Raw genomic sequence first — 15,531 nt, 5'->3', positions numbered from 1 at the left:
TAACCCACATCAGCCCCACAGCAGCTCCTGCCCCATAGATCTGACCCACATCATATGTAAAGCAGCTCCTGCCCCATAGATCTGACCCACATCTGTCGCACAGCAGCTCCTACCCTATAGATCTGACCCACATCAGCCCCACAGCAGCTCCTGCCTCATAGATCTGACGTACATCATCTCCACTGCAGCTCCTGCCCCATATATCTGACCCAAATCTACCCCACAACAGATCCTGCGAAATAGATCTTAACCACAGCAGCTCCTGCCCCATAAATCTGACCCACATCAGCCCCACAGCAGCTCCTACACCATAGATCTGACCCACATTTGCCACACACCATCTCCTGCCCCATAGATCTGACCCACATCAGCCCCACAGCAGCTCCTGCCCCATAGATCTGACCCAAATCAGCCCCGCAGCAGCTACTGCCCCATAGATCAGATTAACATCAGCCCCACAGTAGCTCCTGCCCCATAGATCTGACACACATCAGCCCCACAGCAACTCCTGCCCCATAGATCTTTCCCACATCTGCCCCAAAGCATCTCCTGCCCCATAGATTTTTCCCACATCAGCCCCACAGCAGATCCTGCCCCATAGATCTGACCCACATATGTCGCACAGCAGCACCTGCCCCATAGATCTGACCCACATCTGTCGCACAGCAGCTCCTGCCCCATAGATCAGACCAACATCAGCCCCTCAGTAGCTCCTGCCCCATAGATCTGACCCCCATCAGCCCCACAGTAGCTCCTGCCCCATAGATCTGACCCCCATCAACCCCACAGCAGCACCTGCCCCATAGATCAGACCAACATCAGCCCCACAGTAGGTCCTGCCCCATAGATCTGACACCCATCAGCCCCACAGCAGCTCCTGCCCCATAGATCTGACCCCCATCAGCCCCACAACAGCTCCTGCCCCATAGATCTAACCCACATCAGCCTCACAGCAGCTCCTGCCCCATAGATCTGAAACACATAATATGTAAAGCAGCTGCTGCCCAATAGATATGACCCACAGCAGCTTCAGCCCCAAGGATCTGACCCACATCAGCCCCACAGCAACTCCTGCCCCATAGATCTGACACACATCTGTCGCACAGCAGCTCCTGCCCTATAGATCTGACTCACATCAGCCCCACAGCAGCTCCTGCCCCATAGATCTCACCCACATGTTCCCAAGAGCAGCTCTGCCCCATAGATCTGACCAACATCAGCCCCACAGTAGCTCCTGCCCCATAGATCAGACCAACATCAGCCCCACAGTAGCTCCTGCCCCATAGATCTGACCCCCATCAGCCCCACAGTAGCTCCTGCCCCATAGATCTGACCCCCATCAGCCCCACAGCAGCTCCTGCCCCATAGATCTGACCCAAATCAGCCCCGCAGCAGCTCCTGGCTCATAGATCTGACCCACATGTGCCCCACAGCAGCTCCAAACTCATAGATCTGACCCACATCAGTCCAACAGCAGATTTTGCACCATAGATATGTCCCTCATCTGCCACACAGCAGCTCCTGCCCCATAGCTCTGACCCACATCTGCACCTCAGCAGCTCCTCCTCATAGATCTAACACCCATCAGCCTCACAGCAGCTCCTGCCCCATAGATCTGACCCACATCTGCAACACAGCAGCTCTTGCTCCATAAATCTGACCAACATCAGGTCCACATCTGTTCCTGCCCCATAGATCTGACCCACAGCAGCTCCTGCCCCATAGATCTGACCCAAATCTGCCCCACAGCAGATCCTGCCAAATATATCTTAACCACAGCAGCTCCTGCCCCATAGATCTGACCCACATCAGCCCCACAGCAGCTCCTACACCATAGATCTGACCCACATCTGCCACACAGCAGCTCCTGCCCCATAGCTCTGACCCACATCTGCACCACAGCAGCTCCTCCCCATAGATCTAACACCCATCAGCCTCACAGCAGCTCCTGCCCCATAGATCTGACCCACATATGTCGCACAGCAGCTCCTGCCCCATAGATCTGACCCACATCTGTCGCACAGCAGCTCCTGCCCCATAGATCAGACCAACATCAGCCCCACAGTAGCTCCTGCCCCATAGATCTGACCCACATCAGCCCCACAGCAGCTCTTGCCCCATAGATCTGACCCCCATCAGCCCCACAACAGCTCCTGCCCCATAGATCTAACCCACTTCAGCCCCACAGCAGCTCCTGCCCCATAGATCTGACCCAAATCAGCACCGCAGCAGCTCCTGCCCCATAGATCAAACCAACATCAGCCCCACAGTAGCTCCTGCCCCATAGATCTGACCCCCATCAGCCCCACAACAGCTCCTGCCTTATAGATCTAACCCACATCAGCCCCACAGCAGCTCCTGCCCCATAGATCTGACACACATCATATGTAAAGCAGCTGCTGCCCAATAGATATGACCCACAGCAGCTTCAGCCCCAAGGATCTGACCCACATCAGCCCCACAGCAACTCCTGCCCCATAGATCTGACACACATCTGCCCCAAAGCATCTCCTGCCCCATAGATCTTTCCCACATCAGCCCCACAGCAGATCCTGCCCCATAGATCTGACCCACATATGTCGCACAGCATCACCTGCCCCATAGATCTGACCCACATCTGTCGCACAGCAGCTCCTGCCCCATAGATCAGACCAACATCAGCCCCACAGCAGCTCCTGCCCCATAGATCTGACCCCCATCAGCCCCACAGCAGCTCCTGCCCCATAGATCTGACCCCCATCAGCCCCACAACAGCTCCTGCCTGTCATGGTTTAATAATTTTGTAATTTTTGCTATCAGTATTCCACATCATAACATCATATAAAGCATGAATAATTTTACTGAATCTGCAACTTACGGAAGAAGACTACATCTCCCAGGGAACAACACGATAGGTCACGGGACCTGGACTCTATATTAACTCTGTCGCAGAACAGACTGAGGTCTTTCGAGTTCTGGCGTTCAGGGGAGTGTGTGGGAGCCTTCAGCCGTTCGCCTAGATTTACAGTAGGCCTCTCGGTTACGGGACTCATTCTCTCTCCTATTTTGCTTGATTCGTTAGCTCAATTTTCAATTATATTGTATTATATTGTGTTATCCTGTATTTCGATATAGTATTTAGTAAATAAGTGTGCCTCCTTAGATCGTTGCCGCTGTTTTCTTTTCCTAATTAACTTTTTTCTTTTCGGCCTAGGGCCCCTCCGGGGCCCACGGCCCCCTGTCACGGACGCAGGTAGATTTTTAGTTCAAACCGTGACAGATTTTGGTGGAGAATGCGGGCAAATTGAGTTGCTGTTTTTTCTGTGTTTTCTTCTGTTGCTCTTTTAGCTTTTAACAGAGCTACGAGTTTTTTTCCCTGTTAAGGAGCTATCTCGTGTTTGGGATTCTGCACCTGCGAGCTTGACCTTGAAAGTCCAGGCGGACTGCCAATACTCCGGTATATTTTATAAACACTGCTGAGCTTTGTTTTCTTTTACTTTTTTCTCTCTATTGGAGGAAAAAAGATGTTTTCTCTACTAAATTTGTTTTACCAGGGACTGTGTGCCATTGGTTCCTTTTTTGAGACGCTCCGAACATATTGGGCCATGTTTAAGCTAGCCACTTTTTCTTATGGAGCTATACAATTGTATAATGGATTGAAAGCATGGTTAGCAATGCTCACTTCGTATCTGTATACAGCTCCAGAGGGAGCAACTAATGCAACTAATTATACAGAAATGGTGATTTTTAAGCGTGCTCCTCTTTCTTTCTATGAATCCTTTATGCAGTTTTTGAATGATCAGTGGGTCACACTCTTAATCTCCCTGATCTTATTGTTGATTATTGTAATAATCTCACTCAGTATCTGGATTTATAACATCCGGAGGAAGTCTTCCCTAGAACCAGAGAATACTGAGTGGCAGGGAATTGAAGAGATTCTCAAAGGACAGACATCTTCAGTGTTATGGAGCTTCACTCCTGAACACTTGAAGAATCCTGAGAGTTTGATTGCATATTTGAGGCAGGAATGTTGTGGCTCAGGCAGATCTCAGGAGGCACAAATGATTTTGGGCCTAGCTAATGCTTATTGGGCCTTAGTCAATACCATTCCTGAGAGAGAGAGTCTTAGAGCTGAGGCAGAAAAACTTTGGACTGAGAAGGTAGAGAGAGAAAAAGCTTTTGAAGCTGAGAGAAAAGATCTCCTGTACCAACGAGACTCAATCTGGTACGAGAAAGAGAGTCTTAGAGCTGACGCAGAAAAACTTTGGACTGAGAAGGTAGAGAGAGAAAAAGCTTTTGAAGCTGAGAGAAAAGATCTCCTGTACCAACGAGACTCAATCTGGTACGAGAAAGAGAGTCTTAGAGCTGACGCAGAAAAACTTTGGACTGAGAAGGTAGAGAGAGAAAAAGCTTTTGAAGCTGAGAGAAAAGATCTCCTGTACCAACGAGACTCAATCTGGTACGAGAAAGAGAGTCTTAGAGCTGACGCAGAAAAACTTTGGGATGAGAAAAGCTCCCTGCAATCCCAACTCAACACTCTCCAGTCCGAGTACAGCGCCCTCCGGTCCGAGCACGACGCTCTCCAGTCCGAGCACGGCGCCCTCCGGTCCGAGCACGACGCTCTCCAGTCCGAGCACGGCGCCCTCCGGTCCGAGCATGACACTCTCCAGACTGAGCGCGATGCCCTCCGGTCCGAGCATGACACTCTCCAGACTGAGCGCGATGCCCTCCGGTCCGAGCACGACACTCTCCAGTCCGAGTACAGCGCCCTCCGGTCCGAGCATGACACTCTCCAGACTGAGCATGATGCCTTCCAATCCAACTGCGACACCCTCCAGTCCGAGCACAACACTCTTCAGTCTGTGCATAATGCCCTCCAGTCCGAGCATAACGCTCTTCAGACTGAGCACAATGCCCTCCAGACCGAGCACAACACTCTTCAGTCCGAGCATAATGCCCTCCGGTCCGAGCACGACGCTCTCCAGTCCGAGCACGGCGCCCTCCGGTCCGAGCATGACACTCTCCAGACTGAGCGCGATGCCCTCCGGTCCGAGCATGACACTCTCCAGACTGAGCGCGATGCCCTCCGGTCCGAGCACGACACTCTCCAGTCCGAGCACAGCGCCCTCCTGTGTAAGTGCGTCGATCTCCAGTTCAAACATGACTCTATTGACTCGTTGTACACTGACCTCAAGGCCGACTACAACGCCCTCAAAGCCAGTCGCAGCACCCTCCGGTCTGTGTACGACGAGCTCCTGTCTGACTACGACGCTCTCCAGTCTGAACACAAAGACCTCCAGTCCAGGTACGACAATCTCCGGGCAGAGCGCAACGCCCTCCTGTGTAAGCACAACGCTCTCCAGTCTGAGCACGACGCCCTCCAGTCTAGTTATAACGTCCTCAGGGCAGAATGCGACACCCTCAAGTCTGAACCGTATGTACTCCAACTTAACCAACCACCGGGGGCACCAGATACAATGTTGGTTGCCCCTGTAAGAGGGCGAAAAACAAAACGAGTTTCAACTCAGATAGAGAAAATGCAGAAGGAGTTAGAAGAGCGGAGGGAGTTAGGAGAGCAGGACTCAGGAGAGCGGGGGGACTCAGGAGAGCGGGGGGACTCAGGAGGTCAGGGGGACTCAGGAGAGCAGGGGGACTCAGGAGGTCAGGGGGACTCAGGAGGTCAGGGGGACTCAGGAGAGCAGGAGGAGTCAGAAGACCAGAGGAAGTCGGCGGAGCAGTGGTTGTTAGAGCAGTATAAGAAGATGTTCGAGGAGGAGAAGAAGTCAGAGGAGCAGAGGAAGTTAGGAGAGAGAAAGTTAGGAGAGAGGAAAAAGGAGGAAGGTCGCCTGGAGGAAATAACACAAGCGTCAGAGTCAGGGTCAGAGTTAGACGAGGAGCCAAAGGCTAGATTTTCTTTACGAGAATTTCTCGAGTCCAAACTTATAGATGGGGCAGCCTCATCAACACAGCTGCCAACATTAACACCTGAGACTCCTGATAGAGCAAAAGGTGAGCAAAGTATTACGACCATTATTGATCGATCTTTTAAACTGAGTGAAATTCGAGATCTGAGAAAGGATTTCACACGTCAGCCAAAAGAAAATATGGTCACTTGGTTACTTCGCTGCTGGGACAATGGTGCCAACAGTGCGTGGCTCGATGGCAGTGAAGCTCGCCAACTGGGTAGCATTTCCAGGGACTCACGTGTGGACAGAGGTATAGGCACATGCCAAAATCGGTCCTACACCCTCTGGAAGCGGATGTTGATAGCGGTAAGAGATAGATTCCCCTTTAAACGGGACTTGGAGCCTGAGAAAAAGAAATGGACTGATATGGAGAAAGGTATCCAATTTTTGAGAGAAAGGGCTCTGGTGGAAATGCTCTACAGCCCCCAGTACAATCGTAACAATCCAAACCAATTACATGATCCTGAAGCAGTCCACGTTCCACGACAAATGTGGCGTGACTTTACAAAGGCAGCTCCAGAAAAGCATGCCAGTGCACTTGCATTGGTATATGGCAAAGGGGAAAGAAAGCCCCTTGTAAATGAGCTAATTAGCAGACTTCAGGAGCTTGAATTATTTATAAGCGCTACAGAAGTTAAGCTTTATACTTCAGCCATTGTCCAAATGGGAAAAAAAATAGTGGAAAGGTTAGACAAAGTGGAGGAAACACAAAGTGATATTATTGACAAATTGGCTAATGTGCCTGATGTAGATGAATCCACGGTGGTACCAGATGATGGAAACCAGGATTTCCACGATCGCCTATTGAGAGAGCTAAACAACATGAGTTCCTCTCGACCTGTATCATCGAAAATCTCAACCATAAAAAAGAGACGACCTCGTATTCAAGCAAACGACAATGATAAGACCATACGTTTTGCTTTGTTGTATTTCTTGAGTAATCATGGGGAGGATATAAAGAAGTGGTATAACTCATCCACTTCTGCACTTCAGGCACGAGTGAAAGAATTACAATCCAAAACAACCACCAAGGTGAACTCTTCCAAACGGGGGAGAGTTCCAGTTGCTGCAAGTCAACGAGGTAAACAATAGAGGGGCCCTGCCCCCAGCCAGGGGGGGGAAAGGGACAACAGAGTATACTGGACTGTGTGGATTAAGTGGCCTGGCACATCTCAACCACAGAAATATAAAGCCTTGGTGGACACTGGTGCACAATGCACCCTAATGCCCTCAAGTCACCAAGGGACACAACCAATTTATATCCATGGAGTGACTGGGGGTTCCCAAGAATTGACTATGTTGGAGGCCGAAATAAGCCTCACTGGTAAAAACTGGCGAATGCACCCTATTGTGACTGGTCCAGAGGCTCCATGTATACTGGGAATCGATTACCTTAGGATGGGATATTTCAAGGATCCCAAGGGGTATCGATGGGCCTTTGGGATAGCTGCTGTAAACACAAATGGTGTTAAGCAGCTGTCAACTTTACCTGGTCTGTCAGATGATCCTTCTGCTGTGGGGTTGCTCCAGGTAAAAGACCAAGAGGTACCAATTGCCACCAAAGTGGTTCACAGACGGCAGTACCGCACCAATAGGGACTCATTGCTCCCCATTCAAAAGCTAATTCGCCAATTAGAAAATCAGGGAGTGATTAGCAAAACTCACTCGCCTTTTAACAGCCCCATATGGCCAGTGCGTAAAACCAGTGGGGAATGGAGGCTGACGGTAGATTACCGTGGCCTGAATGAAGTTACACCTCCATTAAGTGCTGCTGTACCAGACATGCTAGAACTCCAGTATGAATTGGAGTCAAAAGAAGCTAGGTGGTATGCCACCATTGATATTGCTAATGCCTTCTTTTCCATCCCATTGGCTGCAAAATGTAGGCCACAGTTTGCTTTTACCTGGAGAGGTATTCAGTATACCTGGAACCGTTTACCCCAGGGGTGGAAGCACAGCCCAACAATTTGCCATGGATTGATCCAAGCTGTTTTGGAACAGGGTAATGCTCCTGAGCACTTGCAGTATATTGATGACATTGTGGTGTGGGGCCATACAGCAGCAGAGGTTTCCAAGAAAGGGAAACAGATAATCCAAATTCTTTTGCAAGCTGGTTTTGCCATTAAGCGCAGCAAGGTGAAGGGGCCTGCCCAGGAAATCCAGTTCTTAGGTATAAAATGGCAAGATGGACGTCGTCACATCCCAGCAGATGTGATTGACAAAATCACTGCTATGTCTCCGCCCACAAATAAAACAGAGACCCAATCTTTTCTGGGAGTAGTGGGCTTTTGGAGAATGCATGTCCCAAACTACAGCCACATAGTGAGCCCTCTCTATCAAGTAACACGGAAGAAGAATAATTTCTCATGGGGTCCTGAGCAGCAGCAGGCTTTTGAGCAGATAAAACAAGAAATAGCCCGTGCCGTGGCCTTGGGGCCAGTACGGACGGGACAGGATGTGAAGAACATCCTCTACACTGCTGCTGGAGAGAAAGGTCCCACCTGGAGTTTGTGGCAAAGAGCCTCAGGAGAGACCCGAGGCCGACCCCTAGGATTTTGGAGTCGAGCATATAAAGGGTCTGAGGAGCGCTACACTCCAACTGAGAAGGAGATCTTAGCCGTGTATGAGGGGGTTCGGGCTGCTTCTGAAGTAGTTGGGACAGAGGTTCAGCTTCTTCTAGCACCTCGCTTGCCAGTAATAAACTGGATGTTTAAAGGACAGGTTCCCTCCACCCATCATGCTACTGATGCCACTTGGAGTAAGTGGATTTCATTAATTACTCAACGAGCTCGAATGGGAAAACTCAGCCGTCCTGGAATTCTAGAAGTGATCATGGACTGGCCTGAGAGTAAAAAAATTGAAACACCACCTACAGAAGAGGTATCACGTGCTAAAGAGGCACCACCATACAATGAGCTACCAGAAAACGAAAAGAAATTTGCCCTATTCACAGACGGATCATGTCGTATTGTAGGGAAGCATCGCAGATGGAAAGCTGCTGTATGGAGCCCCACACGACAAGTTGCAGAGGCCACTGAAGGTAAAGGAGAATCAAGTCAATTCGCAGAGGTAAAGGCTGTTCAGCTAGCTTTAGATGTAGCTGAACGGGAGAGGTGGCCAATGCTTCATCTTTATACTGATTCATGGATGGTGGCAAATGCCTTATGGGGGTGGTTGCAACAGTGGGAAAATGATAATTGGCAACGAAAGGGTAAACCTGTTTGGGCTGCTGAACTGTGGAAAGACATTGCTGCCCGAATAAGGAACATTGCTGTAAAGGTGCGCCATGTAGATGCTCATGTACCTAAAAGCAAGGCTACTGAAGAACATAAAAATAACCATCAGGTTGATCGAGCTGCCAAAATTGAGGTGGCTCAAATAGACTTGGACTGGCAGAACAAGGGTGAATTATTCCTAGCTCGGTGGGCCCACGAGACTTCAGGTCATCAAGGAAGGGATGCAACATATAAGTGGGCCAGAGACCGAGGGGTGGACTTAACTATGGATGCTATTTCTCAAGTAATTCATGATTGTGAAACATGCGCCATAATTAAACAAGCCAAGAGGATGAAACCTATTTGGGGGGAAGGGCGATGGCAAAAGTATAAATATGGAGAGGCATGGCAGGTTGATTATATCACCTTGCCACGATCTCGCAATGGTAAGCGTTATGTACTCACCATGGTGGAGGCAACCACTGGGTGGCTCGAAACATACGCAGTACCCCATGCTACCGCCCGAAACACCATATTAGGGTTGGAAAAGCAAATCCTGTGGCGGCATGGCACTCCAGAAAGAATTGAATCAGATAATGGGACCCATTTTAAAAATTCCCTTGTAACCACTTGGGCCAAAAATCATGGCATTGAGTGGATTTACCATATTCCCTATCATGCACCAGCTTCTGGTAAGATTGAACGATTCAATGGGTTGTTGAAAACTATGTTGAAAGCAATGGGTGGCGGAACGTATAAAAATTGGGAGAACCATTTAGCAGAAGCCACCTGGTTGGTCAACACTCGAGGATCTAGTAATCGTAATGGTCCTAACCAATCCAGCTCCCTACGTACCGTGGAGGGAGATAAGGTTCCTGTAGTACACATAAAGAGTGTGTTGGGAAAAACAGTTTGGGTCCTTCCAGCGTCTGGAAAGGGCAAACCTCTCCGGGGTACTGTCTTTGCCCAGGGACCTGGGTGCACATGGTGGGTGATGGACAAAAATGGGAATGTTCAATGTGTACCACAAGGGAATTTGATGTTGGGGGAGTGCAGCCAATGATTTTCCTGTAGATATATAGGTAGAGTCTCAGAAAATATTTCAATTAGGTACAGAATAGTTCAATTAGGTATAGGACTTAAGATAGAGTGGATTAATGTTAAGGAAACACTTTTTCTCTATATACCTTAATTAGGCATTCTGTAAGCAAGTTTTCCATCTGGACTCTATATCCTGCACTGGCCATGCATGTGTAGAGCACACATGGAAAGAAGTATAAGTCAAAAGGAAATCTGCTGTGGTGGCTGGGAAAGGATGAGTGCACCTTGATGTGGGGGACGCCCTACTAGCGCTGCCTTTCCCCTCCCCTCTACCGCTGACATGTTTTCCTTTTTCTGGCAGTTTTGCCATTTTCTCAAAATTAATAAATAGTAAATTAGGTTATAGAGTTTTGTTCTCAACTTAGGGATTTGTATGGAATAAATATAGATTGTTGAGAAAAAATAAGGTTGCTGATTATTCACAATTATACATATGAGTGTGTATGTATGTATAAATATAATGTAATGATGTAGAATAAGGGGTGGAATGTCATGGTTTAATAATTTTGTAATTTTTGCTATCAGTATTCCACATCATAACATCATATAAAGCATGAATAATTTTACTGAATCTGCAACTTACGGAAGAAGACTACATCTCCCAGGGAACAACACGATAGGTCACGGGACCTGGACTCTATATTAACTCTGTCGCAGAACAGACTGAGGTCTTTCGAGTTCTGGCGTTCAGGGGAGTGTGTGGGAGCCTTCAGCCGTTCGCCTAGATTTACAGTAGGCCTCTCGGTTACGGGACTCATTCTCTCTCCTATTTTGCTTGATTCGTTAGCTCAATTTTCAATTATATTGTATTATATTGTGTTATCCTGTATTTCGATATAGTATTTAGTAAATAAGTGTGCCTCCTTAGATCGTTGCCGCTGTTTTCTTTTCCTAATTAACTTTTTTCTTTTCGGCCTAGGGCCCCTCCGGGGCCCACGGCCCCCTGTCACGGACGCAGGTAGATTTTTAGTTCAAACCGTGACACTGCCCCATACATCTAACCCACATCAGCCCCACAGCAGCTCCTGCCCCATAGATCTGACCCTCATCAGCCCCACAGCAGCTCCTGCCCTATAGATCTGACCCCCATCAGCCCCAGAGCAGCTCCTGCCCCATAGATCTGACCCCCATCAGCCCCACAACAGCTCCTGCCCCATAGATCTAACCCACATCAGCCCCACAGCAGCTCCTGCCCCATAGATCTGACACACATCATATGTAAAGCAGCTGCTGCCCAATAGATATGACCCACAGCAGCTTCAGCCCAAAGGATCTGACCCACATCAGCCACACAGCAGCTCCTGCCCTATAGATCTGACCCACATCAGCCCCACAGCAGCTCCTGCCCCATAGATCTAACCCACATCAGCCCCACAGCAGCTCCTGCCCTATAGATCTGACCCACATCAGCCTCACAGCAGCTCCTGCCCCATAGATCTGACCCACATGTTCCCAAGAGCAGCTCTGCCCCATTGATTTGACCCACATCAGCCCCACAGTAGCTCCTGCCCCATAGATCTGACCCCCATCAGCCACACAGTAGCTCCTGCCCCATAGATCTGACCCCCATCAGCCCCACAACAGCTGCTGCCCCATAGATCTTACCCACATCAGCCCCACAGCAGCTCCTGCCCCATAGATCTGACCCAAATCAGCACCGCAGCAGCTCCTGCCCTATAGATCTGACCCACATCAGCCTCACAGCAGCTCCTGCCCCATAGATCTGACCCCCATCAGCCCCACAACAGCTCCTGCCTCATAGATCTAACCCACATCAGCCCCACAGCAGCTCCTGCCCCATAGATCTGACACACATCATATGTAAAGCAGCTGCTGCCCAATAGATATGACCCACAGCAGCTTCAGCCCCAAGGATCTGACCCACATCAGCCCCACAGCAACTCCTGCCCCATAGATCTGACACACATCTGCCCCAAAGAATCTCCTGCCCCATAGATCTTTCCCACATCAGCCCCACAGCAGATCCTGCCCCATAGATCTGACCCACATATGTCGCACAGCAGCACCTGCTCCATAGATCTGACCCACATCTGTCGCACAGCAGCTCCTGCCCCATAGATCAGACCAACATCAGCCCCACAGCAGCTCCTGCCCCATAGATCTGACCCCCATCAGCCCCACAGCAGCTCCTGCCCCATAGATCTGACCCCCATCAGCCCCACAACAGCTCCTGCCCCATACATCTAACCCACATCAGCCCCACAGCAGCTCCTGCCCCATAGATCTGACCCTCATCAGCCCCACAGCAGCTCCTGCCCTATAGATCTGACCCCCATCAGCCCCAGAGCAGCTCCTGCCCCATAGATCTGACCCCCATCAGCCCCACAACAGCTCCTGCCCCATAGATCTAACCCACATCAGCCCCACAGCAGCTCCTGCCCCATAGATCTGACACACATCATATGTAAAGCAGCTGCTGCCCAATAGATATGACCCACAGCAGCTTCAGCCCAAAGGATCTGACCCACATCAGCCACACAGCAGCTCCTGCCCTATAGATCTGACCCACATCAGCCCCACAGCAGCTCCTGCCCCATAGATCTAACCCACATCAGCCCCACAGCAGCTCCTGCCCTATAGATCTGACCCACATTAGCCTCACAGCAGCTCCTGCCCCATAGATCTGACCCACATGTTCCCAAGAGCAGCTCTGCCCCATTGATTTGACCCACATCAGCCCCACAGTAGCTCCTGCCCCATAGATCTGACCCCCATCAGCCACACAGTAGCTCCTGCCCCATAGATCTGACCCCCATCAGCCCCACAACAGCTGCTGCCCCATAGATCTTACCCACATCAGCCCCACAGCAGCTCCTGCCCTATAGATCTGACCAACATCAGCCCCACATCAGCTCCTGCCCCATACATCTGACCCAAATCTTCCCCACACCATCTCCTGCCCCATAGATCTAAATCACATGTGCCCCACAGCAGTTCCCACTCCATAGATCTGACCCACAGCAGCTCCTGCCCTATAGATCTGATTCACATCTGCCCCACAGCAGCTCCTGCTCCATAGATCTGACCCACATGTGCCCCAGAGCAGCTCTGCCCCATTTATTTGACCCACATCAGCCCCACAGCATCTCCTGCCCCATAGAACTGACCCACAGCAGCCACAGCAGCTCCTGACCTATAGATCTGACCCACATCTGACCCACAGCAGCTCCTGCCCCATAGATCTGACCCACATCTGCCCCACAGCAGCCCCTGCCCCATAGATCTGACCCACATCTGCTCCACAGCAGCTCCTGCCCCATAGATCTGACCCACATCAGACCCACAGCAGCTGCTGACCCATAGATCTGACTCAAATCAGCCCCGCAGCAGCTCCTGGCCCATAGATCTGACCCAGATGTGCCCCACAGCAGCTCCAAACTCATAGATCTGACTCACATCAGTCCAACAGCAGATTTTGCAGCATAGATACGTCCCTCATCTGCCCCACAGCAAATCCTGCCCCCTAGATCTGACCTACATCATCCCCTCTGCAGCTCCTGCCCCATAGGTCTGACCCACATCTGCCACACAGCAGCTCCTGAGTCATAAATCTGACCCACAGCAGCCCCACAGCAGCTCCTGCCCCATAGATCTGACCCAAATCTGACCCACAGTAGCTCCTGCCCCATAGATCTGACCCACATTTTCCCCAAAGCAGCACCTAACCCATACATCTGACCCACATGTGCCCCACAGCTGCTCCTGCCTCATAGATCAGAACCACAGCAGTTCCTAACCCATAGATCAGACCCAAATCTTCCCTACATCACCTCCTGCTCATAGATCTGACCCACGTCAGCCGCACAGCAGCTCCTACCCCATAGATCTGACCCACATGTGCCCCACAGCTGCTCCACGGCACGGTTTCCCCGGCTCGGTGCGGCTCGCGAGCTTTGCGGCGCCGGCTATGCGTTTTTGCCTGCAGAGACGCCACGGGAGCGACATTTGGCTGATTCCGAGGAACGTCCGAGCTGAGCGGTGCCCGCCGGGAGCGGTTGGACCGTGCCGGCGCACTTGAGCGGGGTCCGTTCGAGCCGGAAATCCGGACTGCGGGCAGGCCGCGTGGCGAGGGATTGCGAAAGAGCGGCGGGAAGCCGCAACCGAAAAACTCCACAGCCCGGCGCTCAACCGCGCTCGCCTGCGCCCGCTCGTTGCCGCCTCTGGAGACGAGCACGCGCTCACTCCTGCAGACGAAAACGGAAGGCGTAAGAAAAAACTGCTTCGGAAAAGAACGGCGCCGACTACCGGCAGCGGCGCCGAGGGTAAGCGGCGCTCTACATCGACGTAGCAGTAGGTAAGAAACTACAGCGACCCCCCAGCAAGCTCCGGAGCTTTAGCGCCCCCCAATCTCACAGGGCGGCAAAGCCTAGCCGAAAGCGGGTAGACCTGGCAGTTACACGCAAGCCGCACGGGCAGCGACGCCGTGCCCCCCCCCTTACTCCCCCCCGGGGTTCGTGCCTAGCCTCTCACCCAGCCGGCAGATGAGGTGGAACGGTACGTGGGATTTTCGGCGGGAGGAGGAGGTTCTGGCGGTGGTGGCGGTGGTGGCAGTGGGGCTCGGGGGTGGCGAGGCGTTTTGGCGGGCTCCGGTCGCCGAGTCGAGCCGCCATTGGGCCGGGCCGTCAGGAGCACCCCGGCGGAAAAAGGAAAGAAAAGAAAAAAACCAAACGGGCCATTCGGGTCCAAAAAAAAACCGAGCGAGTGACCGACCGACCAAACAAAAAAAAAAAAAAACAAAAACAAAGACAAACAAACAAATAAAAAAACATGGTTGCGGGCCGGTCGGGCGAGATGCGTCCAGAAGAGGGCGGGTTGTGGGCGAGGGCCGGGGTAGGGGCAGGCGGAGGCGGGCCGCCGTCGGGTACGGGTCGGGTTCCCGCTCGTGCGGTGTGGACTGGGGGGGGGGAAGGTGGAAGACAGACGCAGTGCCGGGAAGATCAGGCGCCGGCAGCCAGGTCTACCCGCATACCCGCAACCCTGTCACGAACCCCCGGCCACGCAAGCGACCCCCTTCTTTGTGACAGAGGCCGTGCCGGTCCAGGCCAGGCCGGGCCTACTCACGTGCGGGCGACGAGGAGAAAGAGAAGAAGGGAAGGGAAGGGAAGGGAAGGGAAGGGAAGGGAAGGGAAGGGAAGGGAAGGGAAGGGAAGGGAAGGGAAGGGAAGGGAAGGGAAGGGAAGGGAAGGGAAGGGAAGGGAAGGGAAGGGAAGGGAAGGGAAGGGAAGGGAAGGGAAGGGAAGGGAAGGGAA

The sequence above is a fragment of the Coturnix japonica genome, chromosome 21 (assembly GCF_054131305.1).
Source record: "Coturnix japonica strain WE chromosome 21, WE-NBRP24, whole genome shotgun sequence".
NCBI classification, from domain to species: domain Eukaryota; kingdom Metazoa; phylum Chordata; class Aves; order Galliformes; family Phasianidae; genus Coturnix; species Coturnix japonica.
This window is presented reverse-complemented; position numbering follows the sequence as displayed.